Genomic DNA, 26,233 nt, shown 5'->3' with positions numbered 1-26,233 from the left:
GTGTATCCACTGTGGCAAGGCCGTTGCTAACTAGTTGCTATGACAAGTACTAATTGCCTCTTCCTGTTTTAAAGCGGTCTGAAAATAAAAAAAGTTTTCATCATATGCGACTCACGTAATTGCTAAACATCAAATTAAACTGGCATTTTAGTATTCCGAGAATGAAATGTTAATCACTTCATTGGGTGGGTAGGTTATAGAATGTAAAAAGGGGAACTGAAAGTTATATTAATGAAACGCAGTGACAGGAAGGATTTCTGGTCAGGACAGTTCAGGTCTATCAACACAAAATTAAATAGAGGTAATGCAGAAGTAGGCATAATATTGAATACCAAGATAGGAATGCAGGTAAACTGCTGTTAACATCGCAGTGGACGCATCATCGTAGCCACATCAGACATGAAGGCAACACCTACCACAATAGTACAAGTTCTACAGATGATGATGAGATAATGGGAACTATTCAGTTAATTTAGATAGGTGAAAATTTATTTGTTATGAAATGCAGTGCTAGAAAACGAAGCTGAACATTGGATGGGTAGGTCGTATACCTAATGTCGGATCATGAATCGGTTTGGGGAGAAAAGCAATTAATCACACAACCTGAGTAAAAGAAGGAATCGATTGATAGACTACTTGTGACGTATGAAGTTATCGTCAGTTCGGTAAGGAGGGAGGGGTAAAAAATGTTGAGGGAGACCAAGGCTTGCATACAAGTAGTGGGTTGCAGTAGTCATTCAGGTATGAAGAGGCTTGTGCATAAGAGACCAGCATGGTGGAAAGCTGCATCAAACCAACTTTCAGACTGAACGCCACAACAACAAGTACTGCGTGTAAATAGCATAACAACACTTGACACTTATTATAAGACTGCAAACAATCACCAGAAGCAAATACATCCATTAAAAATAAAAGTTAATTGTAGGTAAGGCAGATGCCAGATTAACTGTAAGATTTTGTGGAAGAGTCCTCAGCTGTGGTAGTCTATATACGAATCAGACAGCCAACATATCTCTCGTTCGACTAGTACTTGAAGAATATTAGTCAATGCGGAACCTGTACCAGGTTGCACTGATAGAGGAAATACAGAAAATATAAAGGAAAGCGGCGCGTTCAGTTACAGGTTCGACTAAATCGATAGTTTGAAGAAGGAAACGAATCCAAAACCACCTTTTGTAGGGAAATACAAACACTTTCCGCTGTTCTTTCTCCCATTGGAGGTTCGAGTCCTCCCTCGGGCATGGGTGTGTGTGTCGTCCTTAGCATAAGTTAGATTAAGTACTGTGTAAGCATAGGGACCGATGACCTCAGCAGTTTGGCCCCATAAGACCTTACCACAAATTTCCAATTTTTGCCTTTTAATTTTGCCTTCACCAAGCATACCAGATTCCTTAGGTTAACATCCTATCTCAGTACCCTGGAAAGATGATTTAGATCTGTTCCCTGCGTGAAACTGATTACGAATTAGGCATTTAAACTTCTTATTATAACATCAAAAGTAGTTCCATTTCCACAAAAACTTTCACAATACAACATGAAAGGAAATGTCTATATTTCCCACATGTTTTGAAAGCACTATCCATGAAATTTACCTTGAAAATCGTTACTGTCCTTCAGTTTCACCGTCTCCTACAGTAGCTGTTATTTGTCACATCACCACAACCTCAAAAAATGGTCTCTTACCAAACGGAATATATGTAAGTACCTGGCGTACAGCCTCGACCTTCTTGACTTGTATTTGAATTTTTCCACAGTACACCTTTTTGTTGGAATGTTGAGCAGTCCTGCGTTGTTATTTCGCAGCAAGAAAGTGTTTTTCACCACACCATCAATGACCTCAGACAATGTTAAATAACCTTAGGTGTGAAGTATTCTAACTGCCTGTACTAGGAAATCGAAAACGAGGACTTTTTCAGGAACTTATTTGATTTTTTGAAGAACTTGAACCACCTACTCTGGAAATCTAGCATACTATCAGCAGAGATTTGAGCAACATTGAATTCTGTCTTCCTTGAGGATTGAATCAATTATTGTATTATTGTGATGTTTAAATTGTGTCTGGTGGTCTGATTTTGTTTTTAGAAGTCCCAAAATTACTATCACATTGGAGAAATCAGTACCCTCGAAATGGAAGGTACTAATACACCTTTGTCAATTTCCCAGTAACAACCAACGCAAGGGGAATGCCCACTGCAGTGTTATTGTAGTTTTGACCTCCGCAGGTGTCACTGCAAAGGTGAAGTCCTTTAATCTCAGGATCCATTTGCATATACTCAATAACAGCATGCTACGTACTTCGTCAGGACGTAGACGCACAACAAAAAAAGCAAGACGTCACATTAGAAACGTCAAACTAACACATCTAGAACAGCTACTATATCAATAATTGTCACTCATTTACCTTTAATGAAGAATATCTAAACTCTGACGTCCAACATTAAACACGAAAAACTGCTGTGATTGACTGCAACCACGAAGTTTTAACCAAACTGAACAGCTGTTATGACCACCGGCGTTGAGTGAGAACGGCGCTAGAAACTGGGATATGTTCCCTTCTTCAAACTGAAGAATACTTTCAAGTCCGATTAAGCCGACATGTGAGAGGCTTTTGTTCCCTGTATCTATATGCTAACACACGTACAGTGAAAGAAAATAAAAATCGATTTTTTAATGCTTGTCCCCTCCTTCAAACTAATGATTCTATCAGATAGCCCAAAAGCGTCACGAAGACGGCCATCCAACTCCATACGCTACAAGAGTCGTTCTGCATCACGATGTGGTTCACGGTTGAAATTTCGAGAGCGTACGTTCCTTGAAGAGGCAACCAACATGCGTGTTGCTTCGTCCAAGAAAAGACCGTGACGGCAAAATTTGCGAGATTCGAGATCCCACGGAGATTTATCAATAATCGTTTTCCCAGGGTATATTAGCGAGTGGAACAGGAAAAGCGGGGGATGGTTGGAACAAGGGACCGATACTTCTGACGGTCGTATGTACATTTCTGGTTGCCAACCTTCTGGCTGGACCTGTTAGCCTGGGTTTTGTTGTGCGCCATTCTGTAGATGAAGGTACCTCGGACACCCTCTTAATCGTATCACTTCGTTGATGAATACATCACTCTACTTCACATTTGCATACAGGTAACTCCTTTTACTTTTTAGCTTCTGGACGGAGCCTACCTTTCTCGTCCTGTCCTTAAGCAAGACAGAATTTTCCAGACTGGCCTTCGGCTGTGCCTCTGAGATATGGCGTGTGAGGTTTTTAAGTTATTGTGCTTCTAGTAATTGTATCATAGGGATCTATACGTCATCTGCCTAAAATCATAGTACCCATTCACACAACTGGGCATAAGCAAATGCTCCCTGTAATCTTCCCTGAAATTTCTAATAAGATCATCATTTGGTTTGTAATACCATAATTGCACCAATATAATAATAGCTGCTGACCCTTTGATTTTATTGCCATAAAATGTTGGTGTTAATTCATCAATTCGTGCGTCACTGTCAGGAACCAATAACGGAAGGTGTAGGTCATCAGCATAATAACGGATATGGTCCCAGTTTTGATGAAATAAATCCAACATAGACATGCGCTGTAGTAAGAAAATAGTTTATTGAAAGTGTTATTTTCCATTTCCTCTTGTAAAATGTTAAATGCACAATATACTTCACCGTAAATGACAAATATTTCACCTCAGCTTGCATATTATCATCTGCTTCTGGTTCGCTACAACTAACTAGTACACCAGCATAAAACGGATTATTAGAAAACACAGTACCCTCCACCACGCCCGCCCGGCTAGCCGCGCTGTCTAACGCGCTACCTCCCGAGCGGAAGGTGTGCCGGCCCTCGGCACAATTCCGCCCGGTGGATTAGTGTCAGGGTCCGATGTGCTGGCCAGTCTGTGGATGATTTTTAAGGCGGTTTTCCATCTGCATCGGCGAATGCGGGATGGTTCCCCTTACTCCACCTCAATTATGTCAGTGATTGCAACACAAACACTGTCTTCACATACGCGTACACCATAATTACTCAACCATGCATTCATTTGGGGTTACACTCGTCTGAGACGCTCCGGAGGGGGTGGGGGTGGGGGGGGGGGGGCTAGAGGAGGGGCTCCTCTGAGGGCCGAATCGCATAATAACTGGGTTCGCTGTGGAACGGCGGTGGGGCGAGTGGACTGCTGTAGCCGCTACAATACGCACACACACCCTCCACCACACACCATAATATTGTTCGCGAAGTTCAGATGTAGATGGTAAGTGTGCAGGTTGTTGTGCCAGTTCTCACTGAGCTGAGATTTATGTTGTCAGGCCGCGTGATATTCCTCTTCAGAGTTCTTCTACAGGATCGCTCTTTCGACCCCTCTGCTGCTAGTTTCCTCAGGATCTTCTGATGTTCAGCGAAACAGGGATGCCAGACACCGGAGAAGATGCCAAAAGACGGATCGAAGCGTTATTTCAGAGGAAGAAATTTGAAGGGGAACGTAATGCGGTGTAACAAATTTGCAAGTTACATTCTACAGATGTACGTCTCCAATGCCCGAAACGCGTAAGAATGCACAGGTATTTAACCTTTGCCCAAGAGTCGAAACCAGAGCGCAAGCGGGAGCCCTGTTTCACCAGTACAGTACTTGTGGACTGACCTGTATGCAAACACGCTGCTGCAGGAGGTCTGGGATTTACGCGGCGCAACGGAGTGTCAGCGACAAAGGCAGAAACACTGGGCGCCGAGCAGTGGTGGCGGTGGCGTATTGATCCTGCGGCCGAGACATTGTAATGGCATCAAGGGCCCGCCTAGCGCACGCGAGCCCGCCACAAACGCATGCAGCTGAGAGGGAGCCCCCTCCCCCGGACCTTCCCCAGCCACACACACACACACACACACACACACGAGAGCGAGCGCTGCGGCAAAGTTCCTCCGCAGAACGGTCAGATAAAACTGTAACTTCTCCTCTCCAATACTCAGCGGGAGCTGTGTTCATATATGCTTGTAACATTAATTACGACATTCATCTACACCTATAAGACGTAGCGCGAGTGGCCTGCACTACATAAATTACTTATATGTCTGCAAGAGATGGTAAGGGACTTGGAACAGCAGCTGAAGGAATGGGTGATGTCTTGAAAATCCATCGATCAGCCAAAATATTATGACCACCTGCTTAATAGCACGTTATACGCCTTCGGAAAACGATACAGCACCGTTTCTGAATAGCAGGCTTGTGCCAGGTGTATGACACCAGATGTCTATCTGGAGGTCACGCCGTTCTCGTAAATTACCGACCAGTGGTTTGTGGATGCGGAGTTGGCGCCGGATAGCGTTGCAGATGTGTTCCATCGGGTTCACACCAGGGCAATTTTGTGCGCAAGACATCAACACCACTTCAGTGTCATACTCCGTAAACCTCTGTAGCACTTGACTGCCTTTGTGAGACGGGCAGTTATCCTATTGGAAGACGCCATCTCAGACAAGGAAGAGATGCATACGGTCCGGCACGTAGTCGAAAGCGTTGTGGTAAAATGGAAATGAGCGTTTGGCGTCATAAGTCGGGAGGCCCCATAAGGGACGGGTCCGGCCGCCTTGGTGCAGGTCTTATTACATTCGACGCCACATTGGGCGACCTGCGCGCCGGATGGGGATGAAATGAAGCCAACACAACACCCAGTCCCTCAGCGGGAAAAATCCCGACCCAGCCGGATATCGAACCCGGGCCCCTTAGGATGACATTTCGTCACGCTGACCATTCAGCTATCGGGGCGGACAGCTGTTGTGGTGCCTGCTTATAACCACAGGCCCAATATAAGCTCAGGTCAATGTACTAGAGCTGTTGATAAAATATCGATGTATTATACTCATTCCAAAAAATATCGATATGCTGTATACCGGCGAAATTGCACAATCAGACATATCGATGTTGAAATTGCGATATACTGTGCCGATATTCAATATTATATTATTTTCGCAATTTTCAGCACAATATTTGCTATTTTGAAATTGTAGTGGAGCATAATTGTACTTTCACTGTGTGAAGGAGTGTTACTACTTTTCGAGCTTTCATCACGTCCAGTCTTTGAGTGTGTGAAGCAAGTATAGGTGGCACAAGGAGGAAGTCCGATTGCGCTGGGGAGTGACGGTGTGAATGGAATAACAGGATTTCCGATCGCTTACTAAAATCCCATGGTGCATTTTTAGTATTTTTTTGTACAACTAAACACACGTGTGTCTCTGACATATATTTTTTTAATTTTTTCAAAGCAACGTTTAAACATAATACAGAATTTGACGATGAATACATCTTTACACTGCACCGTACATCCCTTATACTGTGGATGATACGTCACATCCTCCGAAACCGTAAAGCTACCCTGTTTTATAAATGAAAACACACACACATTATATATATGTGTTGTGGAGTGAAGAGAAAACGATGAAGTGATTAACAACGGTATTTTTTTGTTGTAGATATCTTACTTATACGGGGTGTTCAAAAAGTCTCTCTGCAGTGCCGTATGTTAGCCGCGCGTGCCGTATGCCGCATTGAATATACCGAAATGAAACTCAGTGAAATACATGTTATTAATTTATTGAATATTCATTTCCACTTACAAATTTTCACATTAAATGTTGAAAGTCCCCCCCCCCCCCCCCACACCGGTTGTTGGCCGGCCGGAGTGGCCGTGCGGTTCTAGGCGCTACAGTCTGGAACCGAGCGAGCGCTACGGTCGCAGGTTCGAATCCTGCCTCGGGCATGGATGTGTGTGATGTCCTTAGGTTAGTTAGGTTTAAGTAGTTCTAAGTTCTAGGGGACTGATGACCACAGCAGTTGAGTCCCATAGTACTCAGAGCCATTTGAACCTCAGAAGTTAAGTCCCATAGTGCTCAGAGCCATTTGAACCATTTACGAAATTGCAGTACTCCGTAATGCAGAACATGCGGTCGGGCCAGTCAGGACAAGAATTCCAGCCACTGCACGTTGGCGGAAACTGTCTGCTGATAGGCAGCCGCACCACAGGAACGCCAACCGCTACTGTGTGGAGGGCCACGCCGGAGATGTGCTCATACAACTGAAGACGGGATTTTAAAATATCGAAACCGGTTGTGGTTTAAACAAATATTAGTACAACTGGAGCTGGGCTCAGTAAATTAATTATCATGCCTCTCAGTTGCGGATGTCCTACGTACCAAATCTTCTGCAAATTTTAAGTAACTGGCTAATGTAATATTGAATAATATTGAAGACTGATCTTTATGAGACTGTGTGAACAACCTAAAAAAGCATGGTAAGTCATTTGAAGAAAAAACACAACCGAAACAGAAATGTTTCCGCTTATTTAAAACCGTTATTTGATTTGTGCAGAAAGTATCTCTAACAAAAAATGTGCGCCATATGTACCCTATTTTACGTGGCCTGTATTCCGATCTGTAAGGGAGAGACGCCCACCTTATAAATTGATAGCCACGATGGCGTATCAAAACACGACCAACAGAACTTACTAATTCAAGTACTCAAACGTTTGGCAATATCTGACTGCTGAGCACAGACTAAAAACTGATCGTGAAACTGAAAAGATTTTGAACGGATATTTATAGACTTACCTCAGTTATTGCCCCAGAGCTTATGTATAACGTACTTTATCGAAACGTAAACACTTTTATTATGGTCTGGTGTCCACGGAGCAACTGCATGGGGGATCGGGCGTACTCTGTGTTTGCCGAAACTACGACTGATGCGCAAACTATACCGCACGCGGCGCCTCTCCCGGACTTGTCATACCAGCTAAACTGATGTGGATGCCGTGCAGGAGTCACACAATGGTTTACGGAGCACGGAATGCACAACCTGTCGTTATCTCGCAGAAAATTAAGACGTTGTTGTTACGGTGCTCGCTTATTTCCAAGTCCGTATCGATCTTAGTTCTGACTTTTCACTTAGACGGCGCTTTGTGTTAGGCGGTTGTTTCCGTGAGTGATCGCTGGCCGGGGCTTAGCTGGAGGCGTGTGAGGAGGTAAGAGGTGGCTGCCTGGGTGTGGAGACAGTTCGGCTCGGTGGGGTTGTTTGCGTCTGGACGCCGAGTGGGACCCGACGGGAAGACCGGACCGTGATTTTACGGTTAATAGCGTGGACAGCGGCGAGGTGTGCCGTTTTACTCGATTCGCAAGGGCAGCAAATTCTCGCCTGTTGTAGTTTGTCGAGCCTGAGTTTGAAATACTTTCAAAGTGCGGCGGGATGTCATTTCCTCCTCCTGCGTCTCCGTCACTGGGATTGCTGTCCTCGGTTACCGTCCCGTGGATGTATATCGGTGGGCTACGCTGCTCTCCGTACTCTACTAGACGCTCGTGATGGAAGTGCGTCGTTCAGCGGCACGTTAGTCTCGATGCATTATGTTTGATCTTCAAGAGCATAGTCTTCGAGTGGCACTCCTTGGAGTTTCCCTTGCGCAGTTAGAATGGAGTTTATTTTGTCTTGTGGTGCTTCCGCTTTCCGTTAACGAAGGTTAAGCTTGATTAGGCACACCGTACGACGCTTGGCACCTCAGCAGGCGGGTCGGAGCCACCTTCGCGACGAAACGGAAGCCTTTGCACTGAGAGGTCTTGTGATTAGCATATTGTTCATAAATTGTTGTTTTGGTGTTAAGTTGGCTGAGGCTTCTTATGGATTTCTCGGCATTTGGTCTGTTGTCCGGCCAGGAGTAGGTCTCGTTATTTTTAATGTCGGTCCTTGTTTTGGCTCAGTACGATTTTGGTTTACTGCCTGGCGGTTCTGCTAGTACGCCGCGTGGCTGTGGTTGTGTTGCATTTTGTATGGGGCTGTGTGCTCGGAGTCGTGGAGTACCATTTGTGTGAACTGCTTCACTGGGGGGTACTGATCGGGCCATTCTTGGTCTTCTGCGGTAAATTTAGTAGTGTAATTATGGAAGATTTAATATTGGCGCATGCCCCTTTACCTGTTTCGTAATCTGTTAATTGCCGAAAGACCTTGAGCTAGTAGTCATACGATGTTTTATTTTTATGTCATGTTATTGTTTTTTTTTAATTTGTTGATCACCGGTGTACTGTTCCAAGTATTAAAATGTTTCAGGTAGCTATAACTTTTGTGGAACCCGCGGAACCGCAACGGAGACAGTAGTTGCATGCCCTACGTGTCCGTTGTTGGCGCGACCTGTTGTTCGTTGTTTGTTTTGGTGTACCCGAGTTAAGTATTGTGTTGCCTCCTCCCTTGCGGCCCCGTCGTGTTCTTCTCATAAACATTTGCTTCAAGGCATTTTAACTAATTTTATGCTAGTATTATTTTAATTTCTTACATTGGTAAAATTGTGCGGCCTTCATTATGCACACCGTTTGACGTGCGGAGTAAATGTGCCATTGTTATTTCTTAAACTCCATTGTGTGTGTCCTTCGTGATACATATTGTTTGTCATAATAGATTTGAGTATGCTAATTGTAATGTCTTATGTATCATGATGTGCATGTGTAATGATGCAATAAATGGATGATCGTTATTTCTGTTTTTGGGGCCTTTCAGGCCTCCTTTCTTGTCCCTATTGGTACGCTATCCTTGTACTTGTGTTGGTAAGCCACATCAGTTGTGTCAGTCACACTTCGCACTGAATTGTTCTACACTGGCGTGTTTGTAAGCTCACCGGACAACAAATTTGTCACCACAGTCCGCACGCACAAACGACACGCTAAGCCTTTACAGACGACGCAGCGATGGAGTCACGTGCTCAACGGCACGAGCCCTGCGTCTACGTGAGCGTAAGGCAGTAGTGATCAGTGAGGCGTTTATGTTTCAAGCAGACATTGCACGTAAATATGGGTAAATGTAAGGACGAGACTGAGTGGCAAAAACGAGCAATCACTGCTTGTCACTGCCCATGACCACGGTGTGTGAAGTTTGGTGGCATCTCGCGGCGGACTGTTCAACGTACCTACAAGCAGTGGTGGAAGACACGTGGCCACGGAAAACGAGGTCAGAACTGCGACTGGAAGAAGATCCTCACTAAGAGCAACCGGAGACGCATTTCACAGATTGTGAATCAAAATCGCTTCCAGACCCGACAGAAATTGCGGCAGGCTGCGAATGAAGGTCCTTCCCAACCAGGTAGCGAGAGAACATTGTGACGGAACTGCATGCAATGATGTTTGGTTTGTGGGGCACTCAACTGCGGGGTCATCAGCGCCCGTACGAAACCCAACTTTTACACAGTCCAACTTTGGTACACAGTCCAGTCACACCATAGTCACGAATGAAGAAGATGATGATGATGTTGTTGTTGTTGTGGTCTTCAGTCCTGAGACTGGTTTGATGCAGCTCTCCATGCTACTCTATCCTGTGCAAGCTTCTTCATCTCCCAGTACCTAATGCAACATACATCCTTCTGAATCTGCTTAGTGTGTTCATCTCTTGGTCTGATGATCATGAAACGAGGACAACACAAACACCCATGGGAGCGAAGCGGGAGGACATGAAGCAGAATAGCCCTATCATAGTCTCAGAAGACCGTTGCCATGAATTTACCGGTTTGTGGTGCCTCTTTGAACTGTTTCCTTGGAGGGTAGGTGGTGTGGCGCCACTCAATGGAGTTCCCGTTTCTCCGGATCGAAGTGATGAACCCATGTTTCATCGTCTGCGATGATGTTCGACAAAACATGGTCACCATCAGCCTCGTACCCCAAGAAGTAGACGAGTGAGTCAACAGTAATATCAGAGACGTCCAGCTGTGCAGCGACGTATTTGATTGCGATCCGTCGATCACCTCAAATGAAAGTGTCTGCACGTTCCAACATTGCAGGGATCACAACTGTGTGCGGCCGGCCGACCGGCACGCGGGAGAACAGACAGGTTTGCGTGATCATGTTGCGATGATGACAGACGCCTCGCCCAACGACTCACAGTGCTTTTGTTCAGTGCCAGGTCTCTGTAAACATTCTGCAAGCATCTGTGAATAGATGTTCTGGTTTTCTGTCAAAAGGAACGCAGAAGCAGTTTGAAAGCTACGTATAGCGTCACCACCAATTGGAACTACAAATTACATTAAAAATACACTTCTCATCTATGTACCTCCTTCTCCTTCCTTTTCAAGGGAATCAGCAACAATGGTCGCCATCTGACAGTTTGTTGTGCTATTGGCGTCAACGCACTCTGCAAACAAAGCGATTTTCTGATTCAAGGTACGTGATGTAGATGTACGAGCTAAGAATATGTCAAGCGTTACTCTCGTGGAGCCGTAAAGATCGTGCGTGGTTTGGGATATAGCGTTGCTGAACCAAAACACTCCATATTCGTATGACAGTCGCGGGTTCGCGACCGATCCGAACCACAGCATCGCCGAATGATAAATCGCGGTCTCAAGAAGTCACAATTCTGCCACTGTCTAATTCCGACAAGTCGTGATACACGTTTCTCCTTCTTACGCATTGCACAATATGAGGTTCTCACAAAGACGCAAAATTTAAATGAATGAGAAACGTACCGCAAAATCTTTTAATATACACTGCAACACAAAGAAAAAGAAACGATACACCACGAAGGAACTATCGGAATGGGACGAAAAGCTGTATATCTGATGTACTTGCAATAAATAAATGATCTCAGTTTCAGAAAAATTGGATGATTTATTAGGGGGAAAGAACTTCACAAACTGAGAAAGTCAGTAACGTGTTGGTCCTCCTCGGTGTCCGGAGTGACTCCAGACTCGTCTTCGGTCTGGCATCCCATTGTCAAACTGAGCCACGATGGCCAGGAAGACGTGTTTGGAGACGGTCCCGACAGCGGTGGGATACCAACCTTAATATCGCTTCCCATACGGCCCGATAGCTAGAAATGATGGTCTGGGATGCCATTTACTTTCATAGAGGACCCTCTTGGTAGTCATTCGCTGGACAGCACAGCAGCACATCGGCAATATTCTACGTCCCGTTTTGTTGCACTTCATGGCAAGCCACCCTGGACTTACAATTCAGCAAGATACTGCCCGCCCCCAAACAGCGAGAGTTTCTACTGCTTCTTTTCGCGCTTGCCAAACCCTGCCTTGGCCAGCAACTTCACCAGATCTGTCCCCAATAGAGAACGTTTGGAGCGTTATGGATAGGGTCCTCCAACCAGTTCGGGATTTTGACATGCGTCAGTTGGACATAACTTGGCACATTCCCCTCAGGAAGACTCCGTCACTCAGTTCCAAGCCGAATTATTGCTTCCACAAGAGCCAGAGGTGAATCAGCACGTTACTGACTTGTAAAGCTCTTTCTCTTGAATAAATCACATAAGGTGTACAACTTTGCTTCCGCCATTTACCGATAAGCGTCGACAACGGTAAGTAGCGGTCGAAAGAAACAGTTCGAAGACGTCAGGCAGTTAGTTTGGACCTCGGTCAACATAACCTCATTCAAACATTAGTCGATTTGTGTCTTCATCATAACAATGTTCTTGATTGAAAATGTCAGTTTACGAGCCTAATTCTCGTCATCTGCGGGGGTGTTACTGTTTTGTTTCAATATGAAGAAAACAGCGACTGAGTGCCATCGAATGCTCTCAAGTACGTATGGTAAGAACTCTATTAGTGAAAGAACGTGTCGTGAGTAGTTTCAACGCTTCAAGAACAGTGACTTTAACGTCGTACACCGGCATAGTGGTGGAAGAGAGAATGTTTTCGAAGATGCACAATTGGAGATATTGCTGAGTGAAGACTCGCGTCAAACTGAAGAAGAATTGGCTTGATTAGTGGGAGTGACACAGAAAGCTATTTTAAAACGTCTCAAGACTATGGGCATGATTCAGAAAGAAGGGTCCCGTGTGAGCTGAAACCAAGAGACGTTGTACGGCGTTTGTGAACAGTTGCTTCAGAGGTAAAAGCGGAAAGGATTTCTGCATCGCATAGTGACCGAGGAGGAGAAATGGGTTCATTACGATAACCCTAAACGCAAAAAATCATAGGGATACCCCGGGCATGCTTCCACGTCGACGGCCAAACCGAATATTCACGGCTCCAAGACCATGCTCTGCATTTGGTGCGACCAGCTCGGAGTCGTGTACAATGAGGTGTTAAAACCAAGTGCTCGTTATCGAACGCAATTAATGCGTTTGAGCAGAGCATTAAAAGACAAATGGCGGAAATACAGCGAGAGGCACGACAAAGTGATTTTTTAGCACTACAACGCTTGACCCCACGTTGCAAGAGAGGTAAAAACGTACTTGGGAACGTTAAAATGGAAAGTCCTACCCCACCCGCAGTATTCTACACACATTGCTACCTCCGAATATCACATGTTCACATCAATGGCGCATTGCCTGGCTGACCAGCACATCCGATCTCATGAAGAAGTCACAAACTGGATCGATTCGAGCATCGCTTCAAAAGAAAACAATTTTTTCGAAGCGGGAATCGTACAATGCCCGAAAGATGAGAGAAAGTAGTGGCCAGCGATGGAAAATACTTTGAATGATACATGTGTAACCAATTTCTTGCATTAAAGCCTGAAATGTTGGGGAAACAACGGCGGAAGCAAAGTTGTACAACTTGTACAATTTTTTCTGAAATTGTAATCTTTTGTTTGTCTGTGCATTTACATCACATCTACTGATTTCCGTCCCATTCTGATAATTGCTTCGTGGTGTCTCGTGATTCGCTAGTTTTTTTGTCTTAAAGTGAAGAAAGAATGTAACTGCCGTTACCCTGCCTACTTTGTTCACTTCCACTGTACTGCTGAACATCTGCATGTCCAAGCATGCAAATACGACATTCATTGCATGCCGCCGTCATGATGTTGCAGTGTTGATGACCAATAGCGTACCTTCAAACGACGGAGGGCATATAAGACCCTCTGGAGTATCAACTCTCTCATTTCGGGAACTAACATCAAGGAGAACAACGCCAACGCTGTTAGGGTGGCAATTCCGGAAGCGCTGCTGGAGTGCATTCCGGTGTTGCATGCAATGTTCCGGAGATAGCAGGAAAGGCAAAGGCAAAAATAGCTCGCGGAAGGAAGGTGGGAGGGGGCGTTTACAAATTTAGCAGCGAACAGAGTGGCTCGCGTGACCAGGTCGATACCTCGCAGAAGAGCAGCGGCGGTCGAACACCGCGGTCCGTGTCCGCCGGCAGGAAGACGACCCACCCCCACCTACCCAAGGGTTTTCTGCCACTGTCCCAGACAGCAAGCCGCACTGTATCGAGTTCGTGTTCGGCTGCATCCACTTACTCTGAACCACTGAAACGAGAATGTGCCACAAACAGGTTTGCTATCGGGGCAGTGAATGGTAGCTGGTACGCCGTGCTCGATGCTGAGAATCTACACAGAAATACGACGAGATTTTCACACTGACGCGTTCTTTTCATCCGTGTGTCGGATCTTCCGTGGCGTCACGCGAAGTTACATACGCTGTCTCGGTCGGATTCCAAGCAATGTTGGCGATGAGACACATTACGCGAATTTCCTACTCCGCGAAACGTCTGATGGCGGGCCAGGATTGATTCTCGACACTTCCGCACTATCCAGTTTTCAAAACTAAGGATCGCCGGCCTTGCTTAACCGAACAATGAAACATTAAAACCTCTCGAAAATACACTACTGGCCATTAAAATTCCTACACCAAGAAGAAACGCAAATGACAAACGGGTATTCATTAGACAAATATATTTTACTAGAACTTACATGTGATTACATTTTCACGCAATTTGGGTGCATAGATCCTGAGAAATCAGTACCCAGAACAACCACCTCTGGCCGTAATAAGGGCCTCGATACACCTGGGCATTGAGTCAAACAGCTTGGATGGCTTGTACAGGTACAGCTGCCCATGTGGCTTCAACACGATACTACAGTTCATCAAGAGAAGTGACTGGCGTATTGTGACGAGCCAGTTGCTCGGACACCACTGACCAGACTTTTCAGTTGGTGAGAGATCTGGAGAATGTGCTGGCCAGGGCAGCAGTCGTACATTTTCTGTACCCAGAAAGACCCGTGCAGGACCTGCAACATGCGGTCGTGCATTATCCTGCTGAAATGTAGGGTTTCGCTGGGATCGAATGAAGGATAGAGACTTGTAACCAATGGCACCCCATACCATCACGCCGGGTCATACGCCAGTATGGCGATGACGGATACACGCTTCCATTGTGCGTTCACCGCATTGTCGCCAAACACGGATGTGACCATCATGAAACTGTAAACAGAACCAGGATTCATCCGAAAAAATGACGTTTTGCCATTCGTGCATCCAGGCTCGTCGTCGAGTACACCATCGCAGGCGCTCCTGTCTGTGATGCAGCATCAAAGGTAACCACAGCCATGGTCTCCATGCTGCTGCATACGTCGTCGAACTGTTCGTGCAGATGGTTGTTGTCTTGCAAACGTCCCCATTCGTTGACTCGGGGATCGAGACGTGCCTGCACGATCCGTTACAGCCATGCGAATAAGATGCCTGTCATCTCGACTGCTAGTGATACGAGGCCGTTGGGATCCAGCACGGCTTTCCGTACTTCTGAACCCACCGATTCCATATTCTGCTAACAGTCATTGTATCTCGACCAACGCGAGCAGCAATGTCGCGATACGATAAACCGCAATCGCGATAGGCTACAATCCGACCTTTATCAAAGTCGGAAACGTGATGGTACGCATTTCTCCTCCTTACACGAGGAATCACAACAACGTTTCAGCAGGTAACGCCGGTCAACTGCTGTTTGTGTATGTCAGCACGCTGTAGGTGTCGCCACCGGCGCCAACCTTGTGTAAATGCTCTGAAAAGCTAATCATTTGCATATCACAGCATCCTCTTCCTGTCAGTTAAATTTCCCGTCTGCAGCAAGTCAACTTCGTGGTGTAGCAATATTAATGGCCAGTAGTGTACATTCAGAAAGATTCGGACATCCGCTCGTGGAGAGGAGAAATACAGCCACTAACTGTTCATTCACCGGTACCAGAAGGCTCGTAGCAGCTTCCGCCGATAATCTTCACAAGAAAAAAACGGAATTCAGTTCAAAAACAATAGTTAAACAGTTACACAAAAACACGACACTCAAATTTCCCTGGAAACAAATGTAATTTACTGCCTTCAATTAACTTCAAATACGAACTAGCGCTAGATTTTGATTTTGAAAGTAAAATTCTGCCAACCGATATGAATAAAAGCCCGGAGAGCTTCTGGTCTTATGTAAAATCAGCAAGCTGTTCAAAGTCATCTCTTCAGTCACTCGGCGACTATACAGACCCCTAAACGCAAGATAACAGACAGAAGGCCGCAATATTGGATTCGGTCTTCCGAAATTGTTTCACAGCGGAAGATCATAACGCGCTCCCTCCTTTCAGTCACCGTACGACCGTCGAAATGGCAGATAATTAGATAACCGATCGCGAACTAGGAAAGCAACTACAATCGATTAGTAGTGTAAAGGCATCAGGACCAGATGAGACACCTATAAGATTCTACGAAGATTACACGAAAGGACATGCTCCGCTTCTACCAGCGGTTTATTGTAGATCGCTGGAGCAATACTTAGTGGATGGAAAAAGGGTAGGTAATTCTCGTATTCATGAAGGGTCGTATAACAGATGCACATAATTATAGGCTTCGGACGGCCTTTAACACTGTTCGCAGATGATGCGGTAGTCGATAAGAAAGTAGCAACGCCAGAAGATATTAACGATTTACAGAAGGACTTGCAGAGGCTTGATGAATGGTATAGGTTCTGGGATCTGACCATGAACGTGAATAAATGTGACATATCGTGCATACAGGGAAAAAGAAATTCATTACTGTCCAGCTACACTATTGGTGACAAATTGTTGGAAAGAGTATCTACCGTAAAATACCTAGGAGTAGGCCTAATTATCCAGAGCGACCGTAAGTGGAGTGACTTCATAAAACAAATGGAGCCGGCCGCGGTGGACGAGCGATTCTAGATGCTTCAGTCTGGAACTGCGCCACTGCTACGGTCGCAGGTCCGAATCCTGCCTCGGGCATGGATGTGTGTGATGTCCTTAGGTTAGTTAGGTTTAAGTAGTTCTAAGTTATAGGGGACTGATGACCTCAGATGTTAAGTCCCATAGTGCTGATGTTAAGTCCCATAGAAAATCAACAGACTCCAGAGGCAGACGTTACAAGAGGTGTTGTCCATCAAGGGGAGGTTTTTCTATTGAAAATTCAAGAAAGCACTTTTCTAGAATAATCGGACATTATCTCGCATAATGATCACGACGAGAAAATTCTAGAAGTTAAATCTAATACACAGGCTCACCGAGCCGGCCGGAGTGGCCGAGCGGTTCTAGGCGATACAGTTTGGAAACGCGCGACCGTTACGATCGCAAGTTTGAATCCTGTCTCGGACATGGATGTGTGTGATGTCCTTAGGTTAGTTAGGTTTAAGTAGTTCGAAGTTCTAGGGGACTGATGACCACAGCAGTTAAGTCCCACAGTGCTCAGAGGCATTTGATCAGGCTCACAGACAATCGTTCTTCCGACGCGTCATTCGCGAATGGAACAGGATACAGGGGATCATTTAGTGGAAGCAGAAGTACTCTTCACCACACATCATTAGATGGCTTGCGCAATATGATTTAGAAGTAGACGTAGCAAGCCGCTCCACGCTCTGCCACAATGCCTCTTCCTACCAAATAAATCCGCGTCTACAAAACCAGAAAAAGACTGAACAGTATTCCATGCCCACGGAATGGGACTCGCATCAGATTCTTGTAGTCGTTCTGTGTTGAAAAATTTACTTTGTTATTCACGAAGAATCACTGGCAGCCGACTTAAACACCAAATCACCTACTCCGCCCTCTAGGGTCTATAACTTGCACATCAACACCACAAGGGGTGACCGCTGACTTCTCGATTTCGCGGGCTCCAAGCCACTCCATCAATTATTTAAATATTTAGGTCAGCAGGCGCGTGCACAAAATTTAATTGGCCATTTCGTTCTAGAACTGTGTTGGGAGACACCTGGCACCCTGGAAAAATCGCTTTACTTCGAGCCAGCCTATTTTATATTTGCACGCAACCCATTTAGGAGGTTTGGGGGAAAACTGGTCCATTACCTGCAGGCTGGAAAAAGCCTCCTCGCCATCCCTAACGCATACCAGCTGTGTCGCACACATTAACAAGACGAGCAGAGAGAGGCCGTCAGGAAATAATACGTTACAAACATAGAAACGGAATTCGATAAAAATGAAATGGTTGTGAAAACATGTACCAGTCTTAGTTTCTTCCATTCCTGTTTTCCCCAGAGAGGTCGAAATCAGCAGACTGTGAGAGACGAAGACTAATGACGTAAAAACTGAAGTCATTTAATTATTTAGTACAAGCTATGAACCCCAGTTCGAAAAAGTTATTGTCACAATCTATGGCAGCACACCACCACACCGTATGCAGGATACTGGATATGAAGGGTATATCGTAATTAATAGCGAAAATTGAGACGAATGAAAGCATACAACAATAGAAGCAAACTTGGCTTAGCAAAATCGTTTGGCAGATGATTGTGGATGTGCGGTTACCAGAGGACACTAATTCCAGTATCAGGTTTTGCTCTTGTTAGAAGTTTTTCGCTTACTTCCCAGTAGAATACTCCATATTATTACCCAAGGCTTGAATGGAATCATTCCATGGTGACGTTGTTACTGGCGTTCAGCTTTCATTTGACTGCTTCTCATACTTTCAATCAAGAATGGTGACATTACCAGAGGGAGTATCTTATCCGGCGTCAGGTGGTGGACTTTGCTTCCCTCTATGCTACTTACATACATATTTGACGCTCCCTCGGGTTCTGATTGCAGTTCGCCGCTTCACCTTTGATGATGTCTCCCGTGCTGGAGACGCAACGTCAGCGTCAGGTTTTATACGTCGACTACTGCCTGTGAGCCCGGAAATTTTAAGTCAAGTTAATGGCGGCCGTGAAAGCCTATACTGCTTCGAAATACTTTTTTTTGCAGCACGTTTCGCAGTGTATGTATTACTCCGTTCTCGGGGTAGGTTAGACCGGACGGCCACCCGGCACGTATAATCACGTCACACGTTCCGACTGTCAGGGGAATACGACGCCGGCGTCTGGTGCAGCCTCAGACACAGGAAACTGCAGCGGCGCATTTGGAGATTTGCCGGCGCGCTGTCTCCAATTCGATCCCCCGCGCGGTCCCCTTTGAAGTTAACACCCTGTAAGCAGGCTCCTGGTCTCTCCCCTGCTGGATCGGGCCCGCATTAGGCGACATAAAGGCCCACTCGCTCTCCCGCCACGCTCGCACACTGTATGATGTCCCACACCTCATGTCTCCCTTCTCCTCAACGAGCGGGGATCTCCTTTGTCACGTCCTCACACTGAGCGGTCCTTCCATCCCGCAGAGACTTCTTCACGTGCTACTCTTCTTCGTTACGTAATTTAATTAAACGTAAAAGGCAGCTTTTTTCATCTAATTGAATGGATTTGCTAAGTCTCCTTGCAAGCAACGTTGTACTAACCATAAGCACACCGGGAAAGTAATTAGTACCACCAGATACATCACGATTTAAGGTTGCCATGTGTCTGGGATTATCTGCAGTTGTCCGGCTTTCTTCGGTCGCGTCCGGCCAAACATATACATTTCCAGCGTGTCCGGCTTTTTAGCGATGAAGAAGAGAACGCTCAACTGAGATTTGTTCCAATCTAATCATGAAAATGTCCAGTCAGAGTTCTCTGAATTTTAAGGCGATTATTGGACATACATCAAATTCAGGTAGAACAGTGTAGACATGATGAATATGTACATAATTGCTAAACACGTCTTCCACTTTGCACATGCGAATTTAGCACCCAACCAAAGCACTTTCAGTGTATGTCGTCAGATGAACAAGCAGCAGAAACTATAGAGACTTGGTCTAGACAATTCGTAAAGTTGGATGACACTAAATTCGTTTATCATCGGCAAAGTTTCACGAAATTCATGCAACAGAAAAGACTGCTCTGACTTAAAAAATCTTTTGGCAAGTAAAAAATGAACAGCTTATTTCAAATCACAGCGTAATGAAGAATTTTATTCGGAATTATTGAAATTAGCAGAATTATACACTTCCCTGTTCCACGCCCCAATACCTACGTCGAAAGAGTGTTTTCTTTCATAAAAGCAAAAAGGAGAAAGGAACGCAATTAATTGCAAACCGACATAGTCCCAAACATCATACTGTTGTTGCTGGTTTTTAATTTAAACCTATTCTGTCAAGAGTCCAGTGAAATGGTTCTTGATAAAGTGGGTTCGCATGAGAAATACTACAGATGTTACAAAACACATTTTAACTATATTGAACTTTACACATTTATTCCGACTGATTTCGGTTTTCAGGCATCATCCAGTGACTATACAAAATAGACAGAAGTGAACAATACATGTTACTGTCGAAAAATACATATTCTATAGTCGTTAAGTACTGAACATAATACAAAAAGATAATTCAAAGAACTGCTTACAAAACAGAAAACAATAGGACTACTACATTTCACATATCATGTACAGGAAAATGCCATACTACAGAGTATATTATGAAATACTTCAACAGTTATCTTTGAAATATTGTGACTCATTCAGCTTAGATACAGAGATTGAAAGACAATGACATTTATAGAACCACAGTAAACATACAGTGCCACATCAAAGAGTGTATCCGTCAAAGATACTATAATCAAAGAGCCAAACATGATTTACAGTTTATGGTTCAAATGGCTCTGAGCACTACGGGACTTAACATCTATGGTCATCAGTCACCTAGAACTTAGAACTACTTAAACCTAACTAACCTAAGGACATCACACAACACCCAGCCATCACGAGGCAGAGAAAATCCCTGACCCCGCCGGTGTAATGTTCATTTCTGTCTTTTCGTATAGCCCCTGGATGACGGGTGAAAACCGAAACCGGTAGGAATAGATGTGTAAAATTCAATACAGAAAAGTAACAAGTATTTTATAAAATATATTAATGCTACAGACTGTCGCCTAAAAAAATATTTTAACTATACATTATTGGTCTTTCTTTAGTAGTCTAATTGAAATGATAAAAGTTATTGAATGTCTTTTCGTTTTCGTCCAGTCACAGAAAAAAGTTAATTGTTTATACTGTTTAATCAACAACTTTCAATATTTTGACATAAAATTACCATCGGAAGAAAGTAGCAATTAAGAAGACTGAGAACTTAATTGCTCTCATAAACGCCAAATTATGAGGATATTTACTGTTTTTTTAGCTTAAGCACATGTAAGGCAGATTAACAAACAACTGAAAAAACCCAAATGACTATTTCTATTTAAAATAGGCACTTCGACTATAAGGCCAAAATGTCGGGCTAAATATAACGCCGAGTCCGTATTTTCTACTTTTGTACATGGCAATCCTAAGCGTGTAGCATCGCTTCCTTGACAATGGACCCAGTTTGGCGAGGAGAGGATGCATGGGTTTCTTTAGGTGTGCCATATTCACCTACAACCACTCACGTGATTATTACATCGCGCAGAGCTACGAAATTGTGGCGATGTTGATTACTGCGTTCCATCTGTTGTTCCAAATAGACCCAGGTATTTGCTACGGGGTTAAGATCGGGTGATTTAACGAGCAAGTCTGTGTCCGATATGAAGGGATGCAAAACAAATAAGTGGGTATCAACGTCATTTGCCTGTCCAGCCCAAAATGTCACGCACCAGTATATTGTGGTTTTCTTGTGTGTACTCCCTACGTCTGACACCCAAGGGCCAAGTGCACCAGCCTCGGTCATAAAGCAAGATAACCAGGGTCCTGAAATGAATGTTGACACTAAATCGCGTTTAAAATGCCACTGCGGTGCACCAACTTCATTCGCCAGGCAGCAAACCGACTTCAGCCATCCGTGCATTCAACTGCTGTTAACGCCATGTACGGCAATGTAAGGCGCCCTGGAAATGCAAATGTGTCAATAATGAATCTGCACTCGGCCGCTAATGTATATAAGTATGCTACACAATCGCTGGTGAGTGACGTCATTGTCACATACTCTTACTTATGTCAACAAACAGAAGAGTGTTTATACCTTGCTTCTAGTCCGTTTCTTTGTATTTGGCGAAATGGAAAACAAATGGAGAGCACCAAAATTTTAGAAGTATACTTCTCGAAATGGTCAATTTGAATGCACCAGTTCTTGAAACTAAAGGCACTGGCAATACAAAAGAAGAAATGTACAGTTACAGATTTCTTATAACAGACTGCTAGTCAATAGTGTACAGCGGAAAAACAACAAATTAATTTTTTCTGTCATTTTTTATTTTATTATGCTTCACGAAAACGTTCACAGAACATGAACCATTGTTTTAAAATTTGAATCCCACACACTCTGCACAGCAAGCAAGCGTGCTACGACACAGACTTACTGCATAATGCTATCTTATTTTATCATATTAAACATGGTCGGAAAACTTAGCAGTCGATTTATTCCAGGATTTTTGAGAGTCACATTGGACTGCTTTAATACAATACATTAATTAATGTCCGATTGTCGTCCGGCCTCCTTGTTGCCGGCCGGTGTGGCCGAGCGGTTCTAGGCGCTTGAGTCTGGAACCGCGCGACCGCTACAGTCGCAGGTTCGAATCCTGCCTCGGGCATGGATGTGTGTGATGTCCTTAGATTAGTTAGGTTTCAGTAGTTCTACGTTTTAGGGGACTGATGACCTCAGAAGTTAAGTGCCATAGTGCTCAGAGCCATTTGAAACACTTTGTTGGAGAAAAATACGTAATGTGGTCACTTGTAGAGGCACTTGAGTCATAAATTCATAAACATCCTACGTTCATCTTCCGTACACTGACCAGACAGGACATATGAACGCCGACCTACTATCGATATAAACCCGTCCAGGCGATAGAAGGAATAGACACACGCACGATGCATCCAGTGTCAGTGGGTGTGCTGTCGGCGTGTAGAACGGGGAAGGTGCACGATCGATCTGAATTTGACCGAGGACACATTGTAAAGGACCGGAGACTCGGCACGAGCATTTCGGAATCTGTACGACTTGTAGGGTGTTCGAGGAGTGCTGTGGTATCTTTAACACGCGGCCAAACCAAGGTGAAATCACGTCCAGACGTCGTGGGGTTGGACGGCTACCCCTCCTCACTTAAGTGAAAACAAACATAATGTTAGTAACATCAATACAGCCCTGACAATATTACACGTTGTACCTAAAGTAAGAGTTATGAGCGTCCTTGGAGACATGAAAATATACAAGCATCTAAAAAATGATCCTGATAATATATATGACCAAACCGACTTGAGAAACAAAAGATTCCTAGACAATTTTTACTGGAGCTTACGATGCACACGCTAATAGTAGCTCAGACTTAGGCTCAAGTTAACGTATTAATTCAGCGTATTATGAATTTCATACAACGACAAATATTAAGGCAGTGTAGTATGAATTTTATATATTGACGAAGTCCCCACAAAACGATATTGCACACTTTTTTTACGATTTATTGTTGTACTCCTCAATGCCGGTAGCGCGTTTTATATGATTGACATAGATAGAGAAGACGTACTATATTGTGTTTTCATACTACTTTCGTTTGCTATGTCGGTGATCAATTTACGTACTGAAGATGCATGTAAAGCTAACAAAATGTTACGTCAGCTGTGTTGGATTTCAGAGGAGGTGGTTCCATGAGAGCGTGCTACTGATTTGATAGCATATGAAGTACTGCGTGATATCTCACTGTCAGTTTGGTAATATAGTGTCAATACATTTTTTTCTTCATTGATATTTTTATACCTGTTACAGGTAGGTCATCAGCGGCATAGTACGCCGCTCTTCAATAGAATAAACGTAGGACGTAATAATATATATCATGTACAAATTCAACAGCAAGAGTGGACAAAAAAAAAAAAAACCTGCTGTTATGTATAACGATGTTTCACCCTTATGTGTGCAATTCGACGTATAATTCTCACGTTTATTCATAATGTTTTAAAAAAGTCACGTAAGATTTTATGTACAACGATGTATGGCCCTTGTGTATGTAATTCGATTTGCAATCCTCACGGTTATCTATGATGGTTGAAGAATAAGTCACGTAAGATTTCATAGCAGACTTCATAATTGTGCAACGAGGGCATACTCTTTACTTCCCTGTGCTGTCGTTGGAATGCAAGGGCGCTCCACACATGACGAAACAATATCTGTAATCCGTTTACGCTCCAAAACGGTTATTAGTAGCCTGCAAACAGAAGTCTGCAGCTGTGGTATAATGCATTTGTGACTAGTGATGGGTTAACGAAGATGTGCACTTGCAGAATATTATGGTTTGCGATGTTTGAGAACGCGTGCTCGCAGTGTGTAAGAACGTCACGAATGTATTTAACACTATTGACAACGACATACAAAGTCAAGAGGTGTGATTTTAATTCTGTACTGCCCTGAGGTTCGCCGTCAGTGTTACGTTATGTGCCACGCCATCCGTCGATACTTTTATGCTCCAGTCATGCTGTGCCTTGTGTTCTTTTAATCGTCGCAGTGTGTGGCTTTTTGTGTGTCCTACTTTTCAACAGTTTTTTATCTCCTTTTTACAGTCACCCCGTTTTTTGTTTATTGCCTTCCATGATGTTCCCCTTTTTTATATCTATGTTCACCATATTCACTCCTTTGTTATTTTTAAATGTCTTCTACTGTTTGTTCTATGTCTTTCGGCTGAAGAGCAGCGCATATGCTGCTGCCAGCCCGCCCCGATGGGGAACTGAAATACAATAAAGAAAAAAAAAAGACATAAAAATGTGTCAGCTCACATTACGTTGAGACGGTTTAAAGCCATAATACGTAAGTAACATGGCTACGTAGTTAAAACATCTTGTATAATCAGCACAACGCTGAGATACATAATGAATCTGTTAATATAATTTCTTGAACATTCTATATTTTTCAGCAGCACTTGATAATGGCCTAAGGCCAAAATTGCAATAGTGTAATAAAAATTTATAACAGTCACTGGCGTAAGGATGATGTCCTTCAAAAAAAAGTTTAATGATTGTGAATCTCAGCTACAACAAGTTTATTTACAGATGTCGGTCGTCGTAGGGTGGGCAGACTGGTGTAACAGGACACGCGGCGACTGTAGCTGAAATAACATCAGACTTGAACGCTGGGCAGAATACAAGTGTGTATGAACACACAGTACAACGAATGTCCCTAATGATGGCCCTCTGCACCGACGAGCCATGCATGTGCCAAGTTAACAGCACGACATCGTCAACTACGACTGAAATGGGTACGTGACCATCGTCACTGGACGTGGCAGAGCGTTGCATGGCCTGATGAATTCAGATATCTTCTTAATCATGCCGGTGGGATGGCGCAAATCCGTCGTCCTCCAGGGAAACAGCTCCTTGGTACCTGCACTGCAGGACGGAGAGTAGCTGGCGGTGGCCCCATAATGCTCTGGGGAACATTCATGTGGGCATCCGTGGGTCCAGTGGAGCTCATGCAAGGCACTATGACGGCCAAGTAGTATCGTACACTGGTTCATGACGATAATGTGGCGTTTTTCAACAAGATAATGCGCCATGTCACACGGTCAGGAGTGTGATGGACTGGTTCGAGAAACAGAGAGGAGAGTTCCAGTCGATGTGCTGGCACCACAGCTCGCCAGATCTGAACCGGATCGAACACATCTGGAACGTGATTGGACGTGCCGTCAGAGCTCATCGCCCACTCCCCGGAATTTACGAGAATCAGTTGACTTGTGTATGCTAATGTACCGCCTACTCCCTTCAGCGATCTACCAAGGCCTCATTACATCCATGCCAGGACGCATCGCCGCTGTTATCCGTGCCAAAGGTGGTCATACCGGTTATTAGATAGGTGGTGATAATGATCTGGCTGATCACTGTTAACTCTGTCTCGCCATCATAAAACGAGGGTGAGTCAAATGAAAACCTTAAATTTACAATAACAAATCGAAATTTCGCGCCGTTATCCTGTAAGTTGGTATGCGTGCTACAAACAGTGTGCAGAATGCCCTGTAGGTGGCAGCATAGTGTAGATGCACACATACCGTTGCAATATGAGCAAAAAGATGGAGGCCCCACATGCGACTTGCACGAGGGAAGAACAGGGTTCCGTTATTCGGTTTCTGCATAGTGAAGGTGTGAAACCTATTGAAATCCATCGACGAATGAAGATTCAGTCCGGTGATGCATGTTTCTCACAGCAGCAAGTCTACGAATGGAGTAGAAAGTTCGCAAATTGTGTTACTTCAGT

At 44.4% G+C, this 26,233-nt stretch overlaps 1 protein-coding gene across 1 annotated transcript in view; it reads right to left on the bottom strand.

Annotated features, from left to right (window-relative positions):
- LOC126283953 (high affinity copper uptake protein 1-like) overlaps window positions 1-26,233 on the bottom strand; it is a 1,096,589-nt gene that overhangs the window by 651,063 nt on the left and 419,293 nt on the right. The gene's annotated exons all lie outside the window — the stretch shown is intronic.

The sequence above is a fragment of the Schistocerca gregaria genome, chromosome 8, assembly GCF_023897955.1.
Source record: "Schistocerca gregaria isolate iqSchGreg1 chromosome 8, iqSchGreg1.2, whole genome shotgun sequence".
Classification (NCBI taxonomy): domain Eukaryota; kingdom Metazoa; phylum Arthropoda; class Insecta; order Orthoptera; family Acrididae; genus Schistocerca; species Schistocerca gregaria.
Note: the sequence above shows the minus strand (reverse complement) of the source record. Positions and strands in the feature narration are given on the sequence as shown.